The sequence below is a fragment of the Equus quagga genome, chromosome 10, assembly GCF_021613505.1.
Source record: "Equus quagga isolate Etosha38 chromosome 10, UCLA_HA_Equagga_1.0, whole genome shotgun sequence".
NCBI classification, from domain to species: Eukaryota; Metazoa; Chordata; class Mammalia; order Perissodactyla; family Equidae; genus Equus; species Equus quagga.
In genome coordinates, this window is record NC_060276.1 from 84,599,043 (window position 1) to 84,612,443 (window position 13,401).

Here is a 13,401-nt window from a genome sequence, read left to right on the forward strand (position 1 = left end):
GGAGTAAAAGATCCGCAGCAGCCCTCGGCGGCGCCTTCTCCCTGGACAGCCTCAATGTGCTCCTGGTCCTGCCACCTCACTCTCCGCGCTTTCTCTAAATAACCCGCAAGTTTAAAACATCAGAAAAAATCTTCAGGGAGGGAGGTCAACAGAATGGTGGTTGGCCCTGGGGGATGGGAACCAGGGGTTACCTGTGAAGGGGAGTTAAAGGAATGTACCAGGGGGATGGAGATGTTTTGCATCCTGATGGAAGTTTGCTGCATAGGTATGTGTACTGTCACACCATACACTCCGGCGGACCCCGTGGCCCAGTGGTTAAGTTCGCGCGCTTCGCGTCGACGCCCGGGGTTCCGGGTTCGGATCCTGGGCGCGGACGTGGCACCGCTCACCAAGCCACCACTCATCGAGCCATGCTAAGGTGGTGTCCACATGGAAAAAGTAGAAGGACTTACAACTAGCATATACAACTATGGACCGGGGCTTTGGGGGGGGAAAAAAATACCAAAAAAAAAAAAAAATCATCCAGTGGTACACTTGAGATTTGTGCATTTTATTGTGTGTGTTGAATCCAAGGTCAGTATTACCTCATTATTTATATCTCTCATTCTAGTGTCCCATTCCTTGCCATCTGCACTATCCTAAAACCCCTAAAGTCACTCAAATCACGGTCCCTGTGGCATCCTAATTCACTTGAACTCACTAAGGAGGAAGCGCCAGAAGTCAATATGCAAAGGTGTGAGGCCCCAGGCAGGCAGGAGATGCTTGGAGCAATCTCAGCGCAAAGTCTAAAGTTTAGTAACTCAGAAAAACTGGCATTTACAGCCCCAACTATTTCCCCTCCACCCTGGGAGGTCCTGAAGACAACTACTCTCTCACGTCCCCAGTACCCATGGGAAAACACAAGTCTACCAAGCAAGGAGACTCCCAAAGCCAGACATACAGCTGGGGAAAATCTGGCCAATAGCCCAAACCATCAGTAGAAAAATAAGAACTTGAAGGACACTTTCTTGGGTGGGGCAAAGAATGGGGCTGAGATCTCTAGACATGGGGATCTTTGGGGCTCTGTGGTGCCCTCTTCCCATCCCACGGCTTCCCCAGGCTGCATCTCAGCCCAGGTCTCTCCTCCAAGCTGCGGGTCGTGGCTCAAACCTACTCCATAGCATCATTGAGCTGTCCAAACCCACCTCATTATTCTCCCCAAGCCTCCTGGGCACTGTGTCTCGGCGAGTGGGGACCGTGGTGCAACCAATGGACTGTGCAAGAAGCCCGGACACCTCACCAGACTTCTCTTGTTCCCTACCTCAAGCTTTTAGTCACCAGATCATAGAAAGTGTCCCTTTAATGTCTTTCCAACTATGTTGGCACTGCGTTCGTTCATTCAGGCCTTCCCCATTTCTTGACCAGATTGTTGTCATCTCCTGGAGGTCTCATGTCACCCTTTGGACCTGCTGCCGAAATGGCCGCTAGACTATGAGTCCTGAAGGGCAGGGGACGCGTCTGATTCGCTCTCGCCTCCCCAGGTGCCAATTCATAGCAGTTGTTCAACTATATGCTTTTTATTTTTTTTTTAGGGAGTGGGTAACTTTATTTTGAAAAAAATTTCAGTCTTACAGAAAAGTTGCAAAAATAATAAAAAGAATTCATGATTATCTTCACCTAGATTCCCCAAATGTGAACAGTTTACCACATTTTCTTCATCCTTCTCTCTCTTGTTTATATATATATATATATTTTTTTCTGAACAATTTGAGAGTAAGTCACAGCCACGATGCTCCTTTATGTCTAAAACTTTGGTATGCATTTCCTGAAAACAAGGACGTTCTCTTATATAACCACAACACAGTTATCAAGATCAGGCAATCAAGATATAGTATATGTGTTACACTAGCTGTATACTTTATGTATATAGTATTATCCAGCTGAATTTCATCAATTGTACACCAACGTCCTTTATAACAAAAGGAAAAAATAGTATTTTGTTCCCAAATCCAGTGCAGGGGAAAGCCTTGTGTTTCGCTGTGTTTAGTCTGCTTTTATCCAGAACAGCTCTTCAGCCTTCCTTTGTTTCATGACACTGACATTTTTGAGTTAAAAATGTGGAATGTTCCTTAATTTGGGATTATTTGATTTTTCCTCATGGTTAATTCAGTTTACACCTCTTTTGGCAAGACTACAAAAGTGATGCTGTATCCTTCTTAGCATCCGGAGGCCAATGAGGTTGGTTTGTTAACTGTGATCACAATACGTGGTTATTGAATCTTTATAAAATACAATCTAATCATAGCACCCTTCAATGGGCCCAAGAGCATACAAACCCCTTCAGACTTGCTAGGAGGCCCTTCTTGGCCTCAGTCGTGGTCTAGCCACGTACTCTCTCTGCTTCTTGCCTTTGAACTTGCTACTCCCTCTGACTAGAACACTTTTCTCCTCCCACTAATCCAACCCCTACCTCTGCACTGGGCTAACTCCTACCTAAGGGTCAGCCTAGTGTCCCCTCCACCAGGAAGCCTTCACTGACCCCGTGCCTCTGACCTGTTTTTCTTACAGCATTCTGTCTTTATGTTTTATTATCCTCCTCATCACACTGAGAACTGTTGATGTGTCTGTCTCTCCTGCTGCGTTATGAGCTCTCAGAGGGTAAGTCCTGGATCTTTTATTATGATATAAAGCTGTTCATTCAAAGATCACCTCCAGTCGAACAAATCTGGGTTCATCGACTTCTTGCAATGAGGGAGAACACACACCATGGGGAACCGTGGGATGTCTCGGTAAGAAGGTGTTAGAAAGAACCCATTACAGGATTTGGCCTTGTAGGAGGCGGTTTTGGGGAGAGTCCAAGGATTGGATGCTGTCAGGAAGTGGGGTAATTCTATGCTCGAGCATCTTAATTCTCACCTAGAAGGTGAGGCGAACGGAGTGATTGATAAAGCAGCAGCACTCGTTCATTCATATGAGCTAGAAGAGGGCGATGTTTAGTCATTTTGGGGATTTGGACAATGTTTATGATTAGCCTTGTTTTTGTCTTGGTCCATCACAGTCATGGAGTGGTCTTGTGTGATGCTGATTTTCCATGAAATTGTTCGTGTTCACCAGGAGAACACCGTGGCCTTGCTATGGGCGCCAGGCCAGCCCCCGGATGTCAGGGGCTGCATTTCTTTCTCACCTCCCAGCTCTGTCCAAGGTCAGATGAAGTCAGGCCAAGGGACGAGAATCCATGTATTCTGATCATCACCACTGCTGAGATTCTGCCCATCTGAAGGTGCTCAGAGAAAGTTGTCTGTAGTAGGGTTAGGGCTAGCCTCTCCTGCTCTGTTTGTCACAGGATGAGTTGTTGAATCCTCTGATGTGACAAGGGTTGTGTGGTGGCATTTAAGACTCTGGACAGGATACATGGGCCAAATGTACCCCAGACAGTTCCCGGAAGTGAGATGATCAGTCCCGGTAAGAGACCCTGGAGATGGGGGCCTCAATGGCCAAACCCAGGCCACGGAAACCCGTCCAGAGTCCAGCTGGCCTCTCGTGAGAGCCGGGTGGCTTTTTCTTTTGGCCTCATCAGAAATGGTTCTGCTCGACCTGGAGTATGTGTGAGCGCAGCGAGAAGGGTGTGCGGAAGCGTCCCCTCACCCTGGGTGACGCCACAGGAAATCAGGGGCTAGCGACTGCTCAGGACGACTCTGGCCAGTGAATTTAAAGCCAAACCGCTTTGGTGGGCTGCTAGAGTAGAAGTGGTGTCGTTTATGGCATCTGCTAAGGGCAGAGCCGGGTTTGGGACCACCTTTCCTCACTGTGGGACTGCCTCTCACAGCGCAGGCAGCAAGAGTCTGGAAATTCCCTGCCTGGGAATTACCCACATCCGCCTCTGCTCGCCTCTTCTCGGGAAAACGTGTTCCACCGGGGTAGGAGGAGTTGAAACATCTGAAGGTCTCTAACAATCAGCCCAAATGTTCTGGATGAGTTAGTGTGTGGCAGAAATGTCCACATAAGAAATGGTCTCCCAACGGGGCCGAGACCCTATTCTCTATTGCGAGAAGGATGGTTTTGCGTGAGGTAATTATATGGCCCTTGAAATGGGCAGATGCCTTGAGTGAAGTTACACAGTTCCTGAAAAGGACGTCTCTGAGGAGGGCAGACACTTGCAGCCGGGCACAGCCCGGTAGGAGTCTTCCTTCCTGACAGGCAGGTTTTGCTGATAGGGTTGTCATGACCTCAATAGAAGCATTTTGTTGATGTGAGATCAATTTTTACATGACCAAAGTTTGGGATTAATGATGTGAGGGAAACTTAAGAACCAGAAGGGGCCCATCAAAGGAAATGAGCCTTCTACAGAGTTGAAAGGAAGAATGATTAAATTTTTGTCAGCTAACAGTTAAATTCAGAGAAGTAGAAATGGTCTGAGAAAACCTGTCTGGATGTTTTGTTTTTCTGAAGTGGGAGAAGACAGTCCAAAGTCACAGGATGAAGATGAGGGAGACCATGCTGAGGAGCCTTTTTGTCGGTTACTGGGGAGTGTCAAGGACAATGATAGGCAAGCTGGGAGGTGAGGGGAGAGAAAACCGATGCTGAGGAATCGGCGGCTTAACCTTGGGCAGAAGCTGCCGGGTTCGGCAGTCAGCAGCTTCTGGAGGGTCCCTGAGAATCCTGTTTAGAGTGTCCCAGTGGAATGGCCGTGCAGTAGGCGGGACAAAGGGAGGTTTCTCATTTAGGTTGGGAGACAGGAACTTAAGTATCAGCATCTTGGAGTTTTACTGCCCTGTCACTTGCTAACAGTATTCGACAGGGTCTTTTCCGCTGCGGCTCGAGGGCAGTGGTTCTTTGGTGACTTTTTGGAAAATTGAACCTTCACGTTTGAGATCAGGCACAGGCTGCTTAGGTGGGTGTTTTGAAAATGCAGTTTAGGGGGCTGGCCCCGTGGCGGAGTGGTTAAGTTCACGCGCTCCTCTGTGGCAGCCCAGGGTTTCGCTGGTTCGGATCCTGGGCGCGGACATGGCACCGCTCATCAAGCCACGTTGAGGTGGTGTCCCACATGCCACAACTAGAAGGACCCACAACTAAAAATACACAACTGTGTACCGGGGGGCTTTGGGGAGAAAAAGAAGAAAATAAAATCTTTAAAAAAAAAGAAAAGAAAATGCAGTTTGTACCTGTTGGTGATAAAGCCGGAGGCAGTGGATGAAAGCCCTGAGGGAATTAGTCCTATCAGCTTGTAAGAGGGCGGAGTCCAGGAGGGGGAGCACCTCCCAAAGCACGGGGCGCAAGTTATGCACTCAGAAGACACCCTGTGGACCCTGGAGGGCACAGATGCTCCTGCTGTCAGGGAGAAGGGCAATACTTTAGGCCATGAATGTTCAGGGCATTTCTGAGAGCTTGGGTAATTTTGGTTTTAGAATTCCATTAGTTCCTGGCACCTTTCCTGAATTTCTGGATGATAAGCACAGGGCCACTCTAGGAAATAAGAATAACTCTATCATTTGCCTAAGGCCTTAAAGTTAGTTAGGATCTGGAAATTTCAGTTTTAGCTAACATGGTAAGTTCTTGGGATTTGTAGCAATTTAAGAATTTCATAAAATTAAACTCTTTAAAAAGACATCTGTTATTATCATTCCACTGAGTTATTCATATGTATGTTCATATCTATAAAGTTATGGAAACAATGGTATCTTACCTAACTCATCAAAACAGTGGAGGAAATTTAGAAAGTTTAAATAATTTAACCCTGGTTTTGTATGAACCAAGATATTGTGCTGACATTATTTTTAAATGGTAAACTAATTTTTAAACATATCAAACGCTCGTCTTTATCTTGGAATTAAGTTCTTTTCTTGTAACTAGAATAACAAAGGCTATTATGTAAATACATTTGTCAATGTTCACAAAAAGAAACATCATTTAATGACATTTTCTTTTCTTCTTTTAGACATTTTTGACAATTTATCTGGACTAGATATTCCTAGAGTGTACACATAACAACCGGAATTTTAAAATCAGTTAATCTTTAAAGTTGCCCAAGGGGGTAAAAGAGAGGAACAAAAAAATTAACAGGGAGCCAGCTTCAGACAAATATGAAATTATCTTTTTGAAGGAAGAGGAAGAATGTATAGATATGGAAAACTCTTTTTGACGAACATGAGCGAGAAAGAGACAGAAATAGATAGGTGGATAGGTAGATACTGAGGTTACAGCTGGTTTAGACAATAACTCAGGCCACTGACAATTTTACCAATCTCAATAATTTTAAAGCTACCACTCATTAATCCTTGAAATATAGAAATTAGGCTAACGTAGTCTCCTATGTTTAAAAAAAATGATTTCTCTTTTATCTCCTCATGAGGGTTTCTTCCCTTTTTGTTCTAGGGTACCTGTCAAATGAACAACCATTTTTTTTTCTTTTTTGGTGAGGAAGATTGTCCCTGAGCTAACATCTGTGGCAATCTTCTTCTATTTTGTATGTGGGACACTGCTACAGCGTGGCTTGATAAGTGGTGTGTAGGTCCGTCCCAGGGATCCAAACCTGCGAACCCTGGGCTGCCGGAGCGCAGGGCAGTGCACAAACTTAACCACTATGCCACCGGGCAGGCCCCTTCAATGAACAATCTTGTTCGTGTCAAAAATTCCCCAATGTGGCCACGGTAATTTCAAATTGTCCCTAGAGAAATCATGCCAGGTAGAGAACATGACAGTCGGAAAGTGTGAAGGAAGCAGGTGGTTAGTATAGAAGAGCTGCAGCTTTCGATTCAGAAGACCCCGTGAGAGCGTCCGTGGGTGGTAAGGATGGCGCTCGTGCAATCTTGTGTCTCTAGAGCCTGGCTGAAGGCCAACCATTACCCATCAGAGGCTGCAGACCACATGGTTCCCGGCTGATGGAACACAGTTCTTAGGGACAAAGGCAGAACTGAAGTCCCTTAAAGGTTTTATTTTAATAGCTTTATCGATATATGACAGGCATGCAATAAGCTGACATACACAAAGAGTATAATTTGATTAGTTTCGACATATATACGCATGTCTGAAACCTCACCACCATCAAGATAACGAATATATCCATCACCCCCAAGTTTCCTCCTCCCCCTTTATTATCCCTCCCGCCTGCCCCTCTCTGCTCCTAACTCCCAGGCAACTAGTGATCTGCTGTCACTCTAGAACAGTTTCCATTTTCTAGATTTTTATATACATGGAATTATATAGTATGTATACTGTTTTGTCTGGCTCCTTTTACTCAGTGTAATTATTTTGAGATTCATCTATCTTGCTGTGTGTAGTTCATTCGTTTGTTTTTTTTTGAGGAAGATTAGCCCTGAGCTAACATCTGCTGCCAATCCTCCTCTTTTTGCTGAGGAAGCCTGGCCCTGAGCTAACATCGTGCCCATCTTCCTCTACTTTATATGTGGGACGCCTGCCACAGCATGGCTTGCCAAGCGGTGCCATGTCCGCACAGGGATCCGAACGGGCGAACCCCGGGCCGCCGAAGTGGAACCTGCGCACCCAACTGCTGTGCCACCGGGCCGGCCCCGCATTCCTTTTTATTACTAAGAGGTATTCCACTATATGTAAATACCACAACTTGTTTATCCATCCAAGTGTTGATGGCCATTTGGGGTGTTTCCGGTTTCGCCTATCACAAAGAAAGCTACCGGGAACATTCGTGTCTAGTCTTTATGTGAACATTTGCTTTCATTTGTCCCGAGTAAACGTTTAAAAGCAGAGTGGCTGGATCGCATGGTAGCTGTATGTTTAACTTTGTAAGAAGCTTCCAAACTGTTTCCCAAAGTGGTCGTGCCATTTTACATCCCCACCACCCACGTAGGAGAGTTCCGGTTCCTAGACATTCACCACCCCCTGGTATGCTGAGTCTCTTACATTTTAGCCGTTCTAATAGGTGTGTAGTGGTATCTCGTGTTTTTTTTTTTTAAAGATTGGCCCTGAGCTAACATCTGTTGCCAATCTTTTTTTTTCCTTCTTCTCCCCAAAGCCCCTCGTACATAGTTGTATTTTTCTAGTTGTAGGTCCTTCTAGTTCTGCTATGTGGGACGCTGCCTCAGCATGGCTTGACCAGCCATGCTAGGTCTGCACCCAGGATCCAAACTGGTGAAACCCTGGGCCGCGGAAGCAGAGCGCACGAACTTACCACTCGCCCACGGGCCGGCCCTCGTCGTGGTTTTAATTTGCATTTCCCTAATAACTAATGGTGTCGAGCATCTTTTCATGTGAGTATTTGCCATTCATATTTCTTCACTGAAGCGCCCACTGAGATCGTTTGCTCATTTGTTTTATTAGGCTATTTTCTTGTTATTAAGTTGTGAGGATTCTTGACATAATCTGGATACCAGTCCTTTATCAGATAAGTGACTTGCAAATCTTTTCTCCCAGTCTGTGACTTCTCTTTTCATCCTATTAATAGTGTCTTTCAAAAAGTAGCAGTTTTTAATTTTGAAGTCCAATTTACCAATGTTTTATAGAAAGTGCTTTTGGTGTCATATCTAAGAAATCTTTGCCTAACCGAGGTCCTAAAGGTTTTCTTGTTTTTGTCTAAAAGTTTTTTAGTTTTAGGTTTTAAATTTAGGTCTCCGATCCATTGTAATTAGTTTTATATATGGCGTGAGGTATGAAGTTGTTTTATTTTTTACATGTGGATATCCAGTTGTTCCAGCACACTTTTTGGGAAGAGGATTGTTGAAGATGATCCTCTTTTCACTAAATTGCTGTGCAACTTTGTTGAAAATCAGTTGCCCACAGATGTGTGGCTCTACTTCTGAACTCATTCTGTTCCATTGATCTCTATGTCTATCTTTACACCGATACCACACTATTTTGATTACTAAGTCTTGATATCCGGTCGTGTCAGTCCTCTAACTTCATTCTTTTTCTTCTGAGCGGTTTTGCCTACCCTAGGTCCTTTGCACTCTCATATGAATTTTAACATGTTTGTCAACTCTCCCCTGAAAAAACCTAGTGTGATTTTCATTGGAATTGCACTGAATCTATAGACCAACTTGGTGATAATTGACATCTTAATATTGAGCCTTCTGATCCACGAACATGGTGCATTTCTCCAATCATTTTGCTCTTCTGTTTCAGTAATGTTTAATGGATGTCATTGTACAGGCCTTTCACATCTTTTGTCAGAATTACACCTAAGAATTTCACATGTTTGGTGCTATCTAAATGGATTTTTAAAATTTCTATTTCTGATTGCTCCTTGCTAGTATATAAAATACAATAGAATTTTTTTTTGTAAATTGACCTTTTGTCCTGCAGCTTTCTACACTCACTTATTAATTCTGGTAGCTTTTTTGGGTAGATTCCATCTGATTTCCTACATGGATAATTATGTCATCTGAGAATAAAGAAAGTTATATTTCTTCCTTTCTAATCAGGATGCCTTTTATTTCTTTTTCTTACCTTATTGCACTGGCTAGAAATTCCAGTACAATGTTGAAGAGAAGTAGTGAGTGCAGGTGTTCTTGTCTTATTCCTGATCTTAGGGGGAAAGCATTAAGTCTTTCACCATTAAATATGATGTTAGCTGTAAGCTTTTCATAGATGTTCTTTATTGGGTTCAGGAAGTTCCCTTCTGTTCTTAGTTTGCTGAGAGGAATGGACATTGGATTTTGTCAAATGTTTTTTATGTATCTTTGAGATATGGTGAATTACACTGATTGTTTTCTGAATGTTAAATCAACCTTGCATTTCTGGGATAAATTTCGCTTGGTCGTTGTTATGGACTGAATATTTGTGTCTCCCCACATTCATATGTTGAAGCCCTAGCCTCCAATGTGATTTTGGAGGTGGGACCTTTGGGAGATAATTAGGCTTAGATCAGGCCATGAGGGTGGGACACTCATGATGGGATTAGTGCCCTTATAAGAGGAAGAGAAAGAGCTCTCTCTCCATGAGTGTGCACCAAGGAAAGGCTGTGTGAGCACACAGTGAGAAGGCAGCTGTCTACAAGCTAGGAAGTGGGCTCTCACCAGACATGGAATCTGACAGCACCTTGGTCTTGGGCTTCCCAGCTGTGAGAAATACATTTCTGTTGTTTAAGCCATCCAGTCTATAGATTTTTGTTATAGCAGCCCAAGCTAAGACAGTCAGGATGCATTATCCTTTTGATATATTGTTGGGAGGCAACTGGCTAAAGTTTTAAGAACTTTTGCATCTACGTTTATGGAGGATATTGGTCTGTAGTTCTCTTATGTCCTTGTCTGGCTTTGATATCAGGTTAATGCTGGCCTCATAGAATGAGTTGAGAACTATTCTCTCCTGTTCAATTTTTTGGAAGAGTTTGTGTGGAATTGATATCATTTGTGCCTTAAACGTTCCTTAAAATTTACCAGTGAAGTCATTTAGGCCTGGAGTTTTCTTCATAAGAACGTTTGAAACTGCAAGTTCAATTTATTTAATAATAAACAGCTTTTCAGGTTATCTATTTCTTATTGAATGTGCTTTGGTAGTTTGTGTCTTTGAGGGAATGTATCCATTTTGTCTCTATTGTTGAATTTACTGGCATAAGGTTGTTCATAATAGTCCCTTATTGTCCTTTTAATATCTGCAGAATCTGTAGCAATGCCATTTCTGTCATTTCTAATATTGGTAATTTGCTTTTTTTTTCCTGATCAGTCTCACTAGAGGTTTATCAATTTTATCTTCTCAAAGATCCAGCTTTTGGTTTCAATAATTTTCTCTTTCCTAGTTGACTGATTTCAGCTCTGACTTTTATTATTTCCTATCTTCTTTCTTTGGATTTCATTTCCTCTTCTTTTTAGAATTTCTTAAAGTGGAAGGTGAGGTCACTGATTTGAGACCTTTCTTTTCTAATATAGGCATTTAGTGCTATAGAATTTTCCCAAGGTACTGCTTTAGCACCATGCCACAAATTATATGTTGTGTTTTCTTTTTCATTTAGTTCAAAATACTTTCTAATTTCCTTTATGAGTTCTTCTTTGACTTGTGTGTTATTTAGAAGTGTGTTTAGTTTCTGATCATTAGATTTCCCAGAGATGTTTGTTATTGATTTCCAATCTCATTCCTTGTGGTCAGAGAACATACTTTCTTTGACTTGAATCCTTTTAAATTTGTTAAGACTTGTTCAGGGGCTGGCCCCATGGCCGAGTGGTTAAGTTTGCGTGCTCTGCTTTGGTGGCTCGGGGTTCATGGGTTCAGATCTAGGGCGTGGGCCTATACCACTCATCAAGCCATGCTGTGGCAGCGTCCCACATAGAAGAAACAGAATGACTTACAATTAGGATATACAACTATATACTGGGGCTTTGGGGAGAAAAAAAAGAGGAAGACTGGCAACAGATGTTAGCTCTAGGCCAATCTTCCTCACCAAAAAAAAAAGGGGGGGCTTGTTCACTGGCTCAGATTATGGTCTATCTTGGTAAATTTTTCATTTGCATTTGAAAAGGATGTGTATGCTGCTGTTGTGGGGTGGAGTGGTAAACGTCAATTAAATCTAGGTGGTTGGTAGCTTTGTTTGAATCTTCTATATCCTTATTGATTTCTGTGTACTTGTTCTATTACTTACAGACATAAACCGTAATTGTGGGTTTGTCCATTTCTCCTTGCAGTTCTATTGGTTTTTCCTTAATGTATTTTGAAGCTATGTTATTAGGTGCATAAACATTTAGGGGTCTTATGGCCTCTTGATGAATTTGCCCTTGTATGATATTTACTATATCCACTTCAGCTTTCTTTTGGTTAGTGCTGGCATGTTATCTTTCTCCATCCTCTTACTTTTTAACTTATTTGTGTCTTTATATTTAAAAGCGGGTTTCTTATAGGTAGCATAGTTACATTCTTTAATCCTCCAGCTCTGCTCAGGTGCCTGGGATCTTCAAGAACTCTCTGAGCTACCCATTTCCTTGTAGGAGGCTCTAGTTAGAGCATCATTCCTTAGAATGAGCCCCACCTGCCTTCCATCCCCCCCCCCACCCCGAACCCCAGCATTAACACTCAAGAGGATTATTTCCACTTCCCATGGAGAGTTTTTCAGACAACAGGGACACCCAAACCTATGACAACACCTCAGGCAGTGCCAGATCCAGTCACAGTGGGTCAAGCAGGCCCACAGAGGATTACTCAAGGCTACCTGAGAAGTACCAGAGACCACCTTGGAAAGAGTGTGAGGGGTAGGAAATAGAAAACGAATGTCTACAAGGGAGGATTTTGATTGAAAAAACACTTATTTCTCCTTCCCAGAAAGCATTTCAACTAAGAGAGAAAGAATGGAACCAACCTAGAGTGGTCAGCTGCAGCCCAGCTGGGCCCTTTGGGAAGGAGGAATGCTTCTCTGAAAGAATAAGGAACACTTGCTCTATACCTAGTGTACAAGTTTCCTATTTCTGCTGTAACAAAATTACCACACACTTAGTGGCTTAAAATAACACAAATTTATTGTCTTATAGTTCTGGAAGTCAGAAGTCTGGAATCATGGTGTAGGCAGGGCTGGGTTCCTTCTGGAGCCTTTAGGAGAGAATTCATTTTCTTGCCTTTTTCATTTCTAGAGGCCACTTGCATTCCTTGGCTCATCGCTCCAACCTCTTGCTTCCATTGTCACATCTCCTACTACTACTGACGCTGATCCCCCTGCCTCCCTCTTATAGGTACCCTTGTCATTATATTGGTTGGGCCCACCTGGATAATCAAGGATAATCTCCCCATCTCAAGTTTTTTTCTTCTTCTCCCCAAAGCCCCCCAGTATACAGTTGTATATCCTAGTTGTAGGTCCTTCTAGTTCTGCTCTGTGGGACGCCGCCTCAGCATGGCCTGATGAGCAGTGCTAGGTCTGTGCCCAGGATCTGAACCGGCGAAAGCCTGGGCTGCTGAAGCGGAGTGCATGAACTTAACCACTCGGCCATGGGGCCGGCCCCTCCCCATCTCAAGTCCTTAACCTTAATTACATCTGCAAAGTCCCTTTTGCCATGCAAGGTAACAGATTCCCAGGTTCCAGGGATGAGGATGTGGACGTCTTTGGGGGCCATTATTTAGCCCACTACACTCAGAGGTTAGACTAGCTATGGAGAAGGCGAGTCCATCAGGCCCCAGCTCCCCATGGGCTCCATCCTGTTCAGATTTGGGTGAATGATCCTGCTCTTTGGATGTAAGCCTCTAAACTATCTGCTTTTGTGTCAGACGAATAATTCTGGTCCAATCATCTCTGTCTAGGATGGCAAGGATCAAGTGGTACAGAACTCATGTGATTAAAACCCCAATTCAGGTTGCTCTGTTCAGGTAGGAGCTGAATGAAACACTCAGAAGAGGCTTGGGGCCCAGGAATCAAGCAAAGTGACCATGAGTATGAGTTGCAGAGGCAACCCTACAGGTTCTAGTCCTAATCCTTGGTCTTGGTCAGCGTTCCCAAGGGACCTAAGCAGCTGTCTTAAAATTGACCTTTAGCCTAGTCTT